The following is a 12,137-nucleotide window of genomic DNA, read 5'->3' as shown; positions in this document are numbered from 1 at the left end:
TAATTTATGTACAGTATATAAGATATATTTGGTGTCCTTTTGATATTTTATGTGAATTTTCTAATATATATTTGGTGTTGTTTTTGATATTTTACATAGGGTGTGTAATATATATTTACTGTAATTTTTGATATTTTATTTACGGTAAATAATATACATTTGGTGTAATTTTTGATATTTTATGTACAGTATATTAAATATAATTACTGTAGTTATTGATTGTTTATTTACAGTATATATAACACATATTTGGTGTACTTTTTGATATTTTATGTACAGTATGTAATATATATTTACTGTAATTTTTGATAATTTATTTACAGTATATAAAATGTATTTGGTGTACTTTTAGTTAATATTATATGTACAATATATGAACTATATTTACTGTAATTTTTGATATTTTATGAACAGTATAGAAGATATATTTGGTGTCCTTTTGATATTTTATGTAAATTATAAAATATATATTTGGTGTAGTTTGTGATATTTTACATGGGGTGTGTAATATATATTTAGTGTAATTTTTGATATTTTATTTACAGTATAAAATATACATTTGGTTTCATTTTTGATATTTTATGTACAGTATATTAAATATAATTACTGTAGTTTTTGATAGTTTATTTACAGTATATATAACACATATTTGGTGTACTTTTTGATATTTTCTGTACAGTATGTAATATATATTTACTGTAGTTTTTGATATTTTATTTTCAGTATACAAAATGTATTTGGTGTACTTTTAGTTAATAATATATGTACAATGTATGAAATATATATACTGTACTTTTTGATATTTCATGTTCAGTATATAAGGTATATTTGGTGTCCTTTTGATATATTATGTAAATTATATAATATATATATGGTGTAGTTTCTGATATTTTACATAGGGTATGTAATATATATTTACTGTACTTTTTGATATTTTATTTACAGTAAATAATATATATTTGGTGTAATTTTTGATATTTTATGTACAGTATATTAAATATAATTAGTGTAGTTTTGATAGTTTATTTACAGTATATATAACACATATTTGGTGTACTTTTTCATATTTTATGTACAGTATGTAATATATATTTACTGTACTAATTGATATTTTATTTACAGTATATAAAATGTATTTGGTGTACTTTTAGTTAATATTATATGTACAATACATGAAATATATTTACTGTAATTTTTGATATTTTATGTAAATTATATAATATATATTTGGTGTAGATTGTGATATTTTACATATGGTGTGCAATATATATTTACTGTACTTTTTGATATTTTATTTACAGTAAATAATATACATTTGGTGTAATTTTTGATATTTTATGTACAGTATATTAAATATAATTACTGTAGTATTTTATAGTTTATTTACAGTATATATAACACATATTTGGTGTACTTTTTGATATTTTATGTAGAGTATGTAATATATATTTACTGTACTTTTTGATATTTTATTTACAGTATATAAAATGTATTTGGTGTACTTTTAGTTAATATTATATGTACAATATATGAAATATATTTACTGTACATTTTGATATTTTATGTACAGTATAGAAGATATAATTGGTGTCCTTTTGATATTTTATGTAAATTATATAATTTATATTTGGTGTAGATTGTGATATTTTACATATGGTTTGTAAGATATATTTACTGTACTTTTTGATATTTTATTTACAGTAAACAATATACATTTGGTGTAATTTTTGATATTTTATGTACAGTATATTAAATATAATTACTGCAGTTTTTGATAGTTTATTTACAGTATATATAACACATATTTGGTGTTCTTTTTGTTATTTTATGTACAGAATGTAATATATATTTACTGTACTATTTGATATTTTATTTACAGTATATAAAATGTATTTGGTGTACTTTTAGTTAATATTATATGTACAATATATGAAATATATTTACTGAAATTTTTGATATTTTATGTACAGTATATAATAAATATTTGGTGTCCTTTTGATATTTTATGTGAATTTTATAATAGATATTTGGTGTAGTTTTTGATATTTTACATAGGGTGTGTAATATATATTTACTGTAATTTTTGATATTTTATTTACAGTAAATAATATACATTTGGTGTAATTTTTGATATTTTATGTACAGTATATTAAATATAATTACTGTAGTTTTTGATAGTTTATTTACAGTATATATAACACATATTTGGTGTACTTTTTGATATTTTATATACAGTATGTAATATATATTTACTGTAATTTTTGATAATTTATTTACAGTATATAAAATGTATTTGGTGTACTTTTAGTTAATATTATATATACAATATATGAAATATATTTACTCTACTTTTTGATATTTTATGTACAGTATAGAACATATAATTGGTGTCCTTTTGATATTTTATGTAAATTATATAATATATATTTGGTGAAGTTTGCGATATTTTACATAGGGTGTGTAATATATATTTACTGTACATTATGATATTTTATTTATAGTATATAATATACATTTAGTTTAATTTTTGATATTTTATGTACAGTATATTAAATATAATTACAGTAGTTTCTGATAGTTTATTTACAGTATATATTACACATATTTGGTGTACTTTTTGATATTTTAGGTACAGTATGTAATATATATTTACTGTACTTTTTGATATTTTATTTACTGTATATAAAATGTATTTGGTGTACTTTTAGTTAATATTATATGTACAATATATGAAATATATTTACTGAACATTTCGATATTTTATGTACAGTATAGAAGATATATTTGGTGTCCTTTTGATATTTTATGTAAATTATATAATATATATTTGGTGTAGTTTGTGATATTTTACATGGGGTGTGTAATTTATATTTACTGTAGTTTTTGATATTTTATTTACAGTATATAATATACATTTGGTGTAATATTTGATATTTTATGTACAGTATATTAAATATAATTACTGTAGTTTTTGATAGTTTATTTCCAGTATATATAACACATATTTGGTGTACTTTTTGATATTTTATGTACAGTATGTAATATATATTTACTGTAATTTTTGATAATTTATTTACAGTATACAAAATGTATTTGGTGTACTTTTAGTTAATATTATATGTACAATATATGAAATATATTTACTCTACTTTTTGATATTTTATGTACAGTATAGAAGATATATTTGGTGTCCTTTTAATATTTTATGTAAATTATATAATATATATTTGGTGTAGATTGTGATATTTTACATATGGTGTGCAATATATATTTACTGTACTTTTTGATATTTTATTTACAGTAAATAATATACATTTGGTGTAATTTTTGATATTTTATGTACAGTATATTAAATATAATTACTGTAGTATTTTATAGTTTATTTACAGTATATATAACACATATTTGGTGTACTTTTTGATATTTTATGTAGAGTATGTAATATATATTTACTGTACTTTTTGATATTTTATTTACAGTATATAAAATGTATTTGGTGTACTTTTAGTTAATATTATATGTACAATATATGAAATATATTTACTGTACATTTTGATATTTTATGTACAGTATAGAAGATATATTTGGTGTCCTTTTGATATTTTATGTAAATTATATAATATATACTTGGTGTAGATTGTGATATTTTACATATGGTGTGTAAGATATATTTACTGTACTTTTTGATATTTTATTTACAGTAAACAATATACATTTGGTGTAATTTTTGATATTTTATGTACAGTATATTAAATATAATTACTGCAGTTTTTGATAGTTTATTTACAGTATATATAACACATATTTGGTGTTATTTTTGTTATTTTATGTACAGAATGTAATATATATTTACTGTACTTTTTGATATTTTATTTACAGTATATAAAATGTATTTGGTGTACTTTTAGTTAATATTATATGTACAATATATGAAATATATTTACTGAAATTTTTGATATTTTATGTACAGTATAGAAGATATATTTGGTGTCCTTTTGATATTTTATGTAAATTACATGATATAAATTTGGTGTAGTTTGTGATATTTTACATAGGGTGTGTAATATATATTTACTGTACTTTTTGATATTTTATTTACAGTATATAATATACATTTGGTGTAATTTTTGATATTTTATGTACAGTATAGTAAATATAATTACTGTAGTTTTTGATAGTTTATTTACAGTATATATTACACATATTTGGAGTACTTTTTGATATTTTATGTACACTATATAATATATATTTACTGAACTTTTTGATATTTCATTTACAGTATATAAAATGTATTTGGTGTACTTTTAGTTAATATTACATGTACAATATATGAAATATATTTACTGTACTTTTTGATATTTTATGTACAGTATATAATATATATTTGGTGTCCTTTTGATATTTTATGTGAATTTTATAATCTATATTTGATGTAGTTTTTGGTATTTTCCATAGGGTTTGTAATATATATTTACTGTAATTTTTGATATTTTATTTACAGTAAATAATATACATTTGTTGTAATTTTTGATATTTTATGTACAGTATATTAAATATAATTACTGTAGTTTTTGATTGTTTATTTACAGTATATATAACACATATTTGGTGTACTTTTTGATATTTTATGTACAGTATGTAATATATATTTAGTGTAATTGTTGATAATTTATTTACAGTATATAAAATGTATTTGGTGTACTTTTAGTTAATATAATATATACAATATATGAAATATATTTACTGTACTTTTTGATATTTTATGTACAGTATAGAAGGTATATTTGGTGTCCTTTTGATATTTTATATAAATTATATAATAAATATTTGGTGTAGTTTGCGATATTTTACATAGGGTGTGTAATGTATATTTACTGTACTTTTTGATATTTTATTTACAGTATATAATATACATTTGGTGTAATTTTTGATATTTTATGTACAGTATATTAAATATAATTACTGTAGTTTTTGATAGTTTATTTACAGTATATATAACATATATTTGGTGTACTTTTTGATATTTTATGTACAGTATGTAAAATATATTTACTGTACATTTTGATATTTTATTTTCAGTATACAAAATGTATTTGGTGTACTTTTAGTTAATAATATATGTACAATGTATGAAATATATATACTGTACTTTTTGATATTTTATGTACAATATATAAGATATATTTGGTGTCCTTTTTATATTCTATGTAAATTATATAATATATATTTGGTGTAATTTTTGATATTTTACATAGGGTGTGTAGTATATATTTACTGTCCTTTTTGATATTTTATTTACAGTATTTAATTTATATTTGGTGTAATTATTTTATATACAGTACATTGAATATGATTATTGTAGTTTTTGATATTTACAGTATATATAACACATATTTGGTGTACTTTTTGATATTTTATGTACAGTATGTAATATATATTTACTGTGCTTTTTGATATTTTATTTACAGTATGTAAAATATATTTGGTGTACTTTTAGTAAATATTATATGTACAATATATGAAATATATTTACTGTACATTTTGATATTTTATGTTCCGTATATAAGTTATATTTGGTGTCCTTTTGATATTTTATGTAAATTACATAATATATATTTGGTGTAGATTGTGATACTTTACATAGTGTGTGTAAAATATATTTACTGTACATTTTGATATTTTATTTACACTATATAAAATGTATTTGGTGTACTTTTAGTTAACATTATATGTACAATATATGAAATATATTTACTGCAATTTTGATATTTTATGTACAGTATATAAGATATATTTGGTGTCCTTTTGATATTTTATGTAAATTATATAATATATATTTGGTGTAGATTGTGATATTTTACATAGGGTGTGTAATATATATTTACTGTAATTTTTGATATTTTATTTACAGTAAATAATATACATTTAGTGTAATTTTTGATATTTTATGTACAGTATGTTGAATATAATTACTGTAGTATTTGATAGTTTATTTACAGTATATATAACACATATTTGGTGTACTTTTTGATATTTTATTTACAGTATGTAATATATATTTACTGTAATTTTTGGTAAATTATTTACAGTATATAAAATGTATTTGGTGTACTTTTAGTTTATATTATATATACAATATATGAAATATATTTACTCTAAATTTTGATATTTTATGTACAGTATAGAAGATATATTTGGTGTCCTTTTGATATTTTATGTAAATTATATAATATATATTTGGTGAAGTTTGTGATATTTTACATAGGGTGTGTAATATATATTTACTGTATTTTTGATATTTTATTTACAGTATATAATATACATTAGGTTTAATTTTTGATATTTTATATACAGTATATTAAATATAATTACTGTAGTTTTTGATAGTTTATTTACAGTATATATTACACATATTTGTTGTACTTTTTGATATTTTATGTACAGTATGTAATATATATTTACTGTACTTTTTGATATTTAATTACAGTACATAACATGTATTTGGTGTACTTTTAGTTAATATTATATGTACAATATATGAAATATATTTACTGTACATTTTGATATTTTATGTACACTATATAAGATATATTTGGTGTCCTTTTGATATTTTATGTAAATTATATAATATATATTTGGTGTAGATTGTGATATTTTACATAGGGTTTGTAAGATATATTTACTGTTCTTTTTGATATTTTATTTATAGTAAATAACGTACATTTGGTTTAATTTTTGATATTTTATGTGCAGTATATTAAATATAATTACTGCAGTTTTTGATAGTTTATTTACAGTATATATAACACATATTTGGTGTACTTTTTGATATTTTATGTACAGAATGTTATATATATTTACTGTACTTTTTGATATTTTATTTACAGTATATAAAATGCATTTGGTGTACTTTTAGTTAATATTATATGTACAATACATGAAATATATTTACTGTAATTTTTGATATTTTATGTAGATTATAGAAGATATATTTGGTGTCCTTTTGATATTTTATGTAAATTACATAATATATATTTGGTGTAGTTTGTGATATTTTACATAGGTTGTGTAATGTATATTTACTGTATTTTTGATATTTTATTTACAGTAAATAATATACATTTGGTGTAATATTTGATATTTTATGTACAGTATATTAAATATAATTACTGCAGTATTTTATAGTTTATTTACAGTATATATAACACATATTTGGTGTACTTTTTGATATTTTATGTAGAGTATGTAATATACATTTACTGTACTTTTTGATATTTTATTTACAGTATATAAAATGTATTTGGTGTACTTTTAGTTAATATTATATGTACAATATATGAAATATATTTACTGTACATTTTGATATTTTATGTACAATATATAAGATATATTTGGTGTCCTTTTTATATTCTATGTAAATTATATAATATATAATTGGTGTAATTTTTGATATTTTACATAGGTTGTGTAGTATATATTTGCTGTCCTTTTTGATATTTTAGTTACAGTATTTAATTTATATTTGGTGTAATTTTTGATGTTTTATATACAGTACATTGAATATGATTACTGTAGTTTTTGATATTTACAGTATATATAACACATATTTGGTGTACTTTTTGATATTTTATGTACAGTATGTAATATATATTTACTGTACTTTTTGATATTTTATTTACAGTATATAAAATGTATTTGGTGTACTTTTAGTTAATAGTAAATGTACACTATATGAAATATATTTACTGTACTTTTTGATAATTTACGTACAGTGTATAATATATATTTGGTGTCCTTTTTATATTTTATGTGAATTTTATAATATATATTTGGTGTAGTTTTTGATATTTTACATAGGGTGTGTAATATATATTTACTGTAATTTTTGATATTTTATTTACAGTTAATAATATACATTTGGTGTAATTCTTGATATTTTATTTACAGTATATTATATATAATTACTGTAGTTTTTGATTGTTTATTTACAGTATATATAACACATATTTGGTGTACTTTTTGATATTTTATGTACAGTATGTAATATATATTTACTGTAATTTTTGATAATTTATTTACAGTATATAAGATGTATTTGGTGTACTTTTAGTTAATATTATATATACAATATATGAAATATATTTACTGAACTTTTTGATGTTTCATGTTCAGTATATAAGGTATATTTGGTGTCCTTTTGATATATTATGTAAATTATATAATATATATGGTGTAGTTTCTGATATCTTACATAGGGTGCATAATATATATTTACTGAAATTTTTGATATTTTATTTACAGTAAATAATATATATTTGTTGTAATTTTTGATATTTTATGTACAGTATATTAAATATAATTAGTGTAGTTTTGATAGTTTATTTACAGTATATATAACACATATTTGGTGTACTTTTTCATATTTTATGTACAGTATTTAATATATATTTACTGTACTATTTGATATTTTATTTACAGTATATAAAATGTATTTGATGTACTTTTAGCTAATATTATATGTACAATATATGAAATATATTTACTGTACATTTTGATATTTTTTGTACAGTATATATGAGATATTTGGTGTCCTTTTTATATTTTATGTAAATTATATAATATATATTTGGTGTAGAATGTGATATTTTACATAGGGTGTGTAAGATATATTTACTGTTCTTTTTGATATTTTATTTACAGTAAATAACGTACATTTGGTGTAATTTTTGATATTTCATGTACAGTATATTTAATATAATTACTGCAGTTTTTGATAGTTTATTTACAGTATATATAACACATATTTGGTGTACTTTTTGATATTTTATGTACAGAATGTAATATATATTTACTGTTCTTTTTGATATATTATTTACAGTATATAAAATGTATTTGGTGTACTTTTATTTAGTATTATATGTACAATATATGAAATATATTTACTGTACTTTTTGATATTTTATGTACAGGATATAAGATATATTTAGTGACCTTTTGATATTTTTTGTAAATTATATAATATATATTTGGTGCAGTTTTTGATATTTTACATCGTGTGTGTCATATATATTCACTGTCTTTTTGAAATTTTATTTACAGTATATAATATACATTTGGTGTAATTTTTGATATTTTATGTACAGTATATTAAATATAATTACTGTAGATTTTGATAGTTTATTTACAGTATATATAACACATATTTGGTGTACTTTTTGATATTTTATGTACAGTATGTAATATATATTCACTGTAATTTTTGATATTTTATTTACACTATATAAAATGTATTTGGTGTACTTTTAGTTAATATTATATATACAATATATGAAATATATTTACTGTACTTTTTGATATTTTATGTACAGTATATAAGATATATTTGGTGTCCTTTGGATATTTTATGTAAATTATATAATATATATTTGGTGTAGATTGTGATATTTTACATATGGTGTGCAATATATATTTACTGTACTTTTTGATATTTTATTTACAGTAAATAATATACATTTGCTGTAATTTTTGATATTTTATGTACAGTATATTAAATATAATTACTGTAGTATTTTATAGTTTATTTACAGTATATATAACACATATTTGGTGTACTTTTTGATATTTTATATAGAGTATGTAATATACATTTACTGTATTTTTGATATTTTATTTACAGTATATAAAATGTATTTGGTGTACTTTTAGTTAATATTATATGTACAATATATGAAATATATTTACTGAAATTTTTGATATTTTATGTACAGTATAGAAGATGTATTTGGTTTCCTTTTGATATTTTATGTAAATTACATAATATAAATTTGGTGTAGTTTGTGATATTTTACATAGGGTGTGTAATATATATTTACTGTACTTTTTGATATTTTATTTACAGTAAACAATATACATTTGGTGTAATTTTTGATATTTTATGTACAGTATATTAAATATAATTACTGCAGTTTTTGATAGTTTATTTACAGTATATATAACACATATTTGGTGTTCTTTTTGTTATTTTATGTACAGAATGTAATATATATTTACTGTACTTTTTGATATTTTATTTACAGTATATAAAATGTATTTGGTGTACTTTTAGTTAATATTATATGTACAATATATGAAATATATTTACTGAAATTTTTGATATTTTATGTACAGTATAGAAGATGTATTTGGTTTCCTTTTGATATTTTATGTAAATTACATAATATAAATTTGGTGTAGTTTGTGATATTTTACATAGGGTGTGTAATATATATTTACTGTACTTTTTGATATTTTATTTACAGTATATAAAATGTATTTGGTGTACTTTTAGTTAATATTATATGTACAATATATGAAATATATTTACTGAAATTTTTGATATTTTATGTACAGTATAGAAGATATATTTGGTGTCCTTTTGATATTTTATGTAAATTATATAATGTATATTTGGTGTAGATTGTGATATTTTACTTATAGTGTGCAATATATATTTACTGTAATTTTTGATATTTTATTTACAGTAAATAATATACATTTGGTGTAATTTTTGATATTTTATGTACAGTATATTAAATATAATTACTGTAGTATTTCATAGTTTATTTACAGTATATATAACACATATTTGGTGTACTTTTTGATATTTTATGTACAGTATGTAATATATATTTACTGTACATTTTGATATTTTATTTACAGTATATAAAATATATTTGGTGTATTTTTACTTAATATTATATGTACCATATATGAAATATATTTACTGTACATTTTGATATTTTTTGTACAGTATATAAGATATAATTCGTGTCCTTTTGATATTTTATGTAAGTTATATAATATATATTTGGTGTAGATTGTGATATTTTACATAGGGTGTGTAAGATATATTTACTGTACTTTTTGATATTTTATTTACAGTAAATAATATACATTTGGTGTAATTTTTGATATTTTATGTACAGTATATTAAATATAATTACTGCAGTTTTTGATAGTTTATTTACAGTATATATAACACATATTTGGTGTACCTTTTGATATTTTATGTAGACTATGTAATATATATTTACTGTAATTTTTCATATATTATTTACAGTATATAAAATGTATTTGGTGTACTTTTAGTTAATATTACATATACAATATATGAAATATATTTACTGCACTTTTTGATATTTTATGTACAGTATAGAAGATATATTTGGTATCCTTTTGTTATTTTATGTAAATTATATAATATATATTTGGTGTAGTTTGTGATATTTTACGTAGGGTGTGTAATGTATATTTACTGTACTTTTTGATATTCTATTTACAGTATATAATGTACATTTGTTGTAATATTTGATATTTTATGTACAGTATATTAAATATAATTACTGTAGTTTTTGATAGTTTATTTACAGTATATATAACACATATTTGGTGTACTTTTTGATATTTTATGTACAGTATCTAATATATATTTACTGTACTTGTTGATATTTTATTTTCAGTATACAAAATGTATTTGGTGTACTTTTAGATAATAATATATGTACAATGTATGAAATATATATACTGTACTTTTTGATATTTTATGTACAATACATAAGATATATTTGGTGTCCTTTTTATATTCTATGTAAATTATATAATATATATTTGATGTAATTTTTGATATTTTACATAGCGTGTGTAGTATATATTTACTGTCCTTTTTGATACTTTATTTACAGTATTTAATTTATATTTGGTGTAATTTTTGATAGTTTATATACAGTACATTGAATATGATTACTGTAGTTTTTGTTATTTACAGTATATATAACACATATTTGGTGTACTTTATGGTATTTTATGTACAGTATGTAATATATATTTACTGTACTTTTTGATATTTTATTTACAGTAAACAATATACATTTGGTGTAATTTTTGATATTTTATGTACAGTATATTAAATATAATTACTGCAGTTTTTGATAGTTTATTTACAGTATATATAACACATATTTGGTGTTCTTTTTGTTATTTTATGTACAGAATGTAATATATATTTACTGTACTTTTTGATATTTTATTTACAGTATATAAAATGTATTTGGTGTACTTTTAGTTAATATTATATGTACAATATATGAAATATATTTACT

Source organism: Pan paniscus, chromosome 15 (genome assembly GCF_029289425.2).
Source record: "Pan paniscus chromosome 15, NHGRI_mPanPan1-v2.0_pri, whole genome shotgun sequence".
NCBI lineage: Eukaryota > Metazoa > Chordata > Mammalia > Primates > Hominidae > Pan > Pan paniscus.
This window is presented reverse-complemented; position numbering follows the sequence as displayed.